The sequence below is a fragment of the Candoia aspera genome, chromosome 4, assembly GCF_035149785.1.
Source record: "Candoia aspera isolate rCanAsp1 chromosome 4, rCanAsp1.hap2, whole genome shotgun sequence".
Taxonomy (NCBI): domain Eukaryota; kingdom Metazoa; phylum Chordata; class Lepidosauria; order Squamata; family Boidae; genus Candoia; species Candoia aspera.
The window spans coordinates 10,066,194-10,067,546 of record NC_086156.1 but is presented as its reverse complement, the minus strand read 5'-3'; positions in this window follow the sequence as shown (position 1 = coordinate 10,067,546).

The following is a 1,353-nucleotide window of genomic DNA, read 5'->3' as shown; positions in this document are numbered from 1 at the left end:
CCGCCTGGCAACAAGTGGGTCAAAGCAAGTTCACAGCCGATAGGTCGAGTCGGTCCCGGGAACCAATGGAATGAGCACGAGGGGGACAGACGAGAACGTCGACCGCAAAGGATTCGGGGAAAGGAAGTAGTGGTGCTCTTGGCTCCTCTAGCATGATTCTTGGAGCTTTCGGGGAGAAGGTGAAGAAGTGGAATTGCTAAAAAGCCGAGAAGGAAAGCCCTGGTAGTTATGCATGGGGGGGAAAAGGGATCTTTCAGGTGCTTATAGCAACAAGACTTTTTAAATATGTATATTTCGGAGGAAATACAGCATCGGGACATAGTTTGAACATAGAGTTAACTTCAACTGCAGGGCATAATCTCTTTTATCCCCGGGTGTTTATGTCTGCAAAGAGAGATTCTTTCAGGTGTAATGCAGCGCTCTTGTCAGGTCCCCTGTATAAACTAGCTGCAGAGTTTGGCTCCAACTCGGAATTTAGCATATTAGTGCCATGCCCACTGAAATCGATACAAGTTAAATTGGGGGTCCTGCCTAAGTGCAAGCCCATTGATTTAAATGGATCTTGCATTGTTAGAATCTGGGTCCAGTCCAAAGACGGCTGCAATGATCTGGCTCCAAAAAGAGTCCCCTACGACCCAGTGGCTACAGGGCTCTCTCTCAGTTCACATGTATAATGATGAAGCCTCTCAGCTTTCACAAATTCCCCACTGCAATGAGGCTAAACTGCCACCCTGTTTGCACATTATACTGAACCACAAAGTAACCAACTACTCTTTGGCCTAGTGTAGGGTGCAGATGCAAACCACATGATCAGTTCATGGTTCAATAATTTCCTGTAATCCCAGAAATTTTAGCTAGGACAACCAATAAAGGGTCCTTAGAACAAATCAATTCAGAATTCTCACTCAAGGTACAAATGACCAGACTGAAATTTTAGACATGTTACATGAAGACTTAGCTCTCTTGAGAAATCTATGATGGGAAATATGGAAGGAAAACGTCCTAACAGCCAGGAAACACACTGAGACAAGGAAATGGTCTCTAATGTTTATTGCTAGTACATAATAGGAATCCTAACAAACTGAAGAAGCGTGGGAAAAACCCAGACATATAAACCCCAAGGGTTAAGGTGGTCCCGATCTGTGTCTCTTTGAATGGCTGACCAATTCCTCAGTGCTACGCATGCGCTTAACAGTCTGGATGGGAGCCCCCTGCTCGCCATCCTTACTCATGACAGAAAAAGAGAATAACCAGCAGCAAAGTGGATGGACTCAATTACAGGTAGTCCGCGCTTAACAACCATTTGTTTGGTGATGGTTTGGACTTAATGGTGCGGGAAAACCTGACTTACAG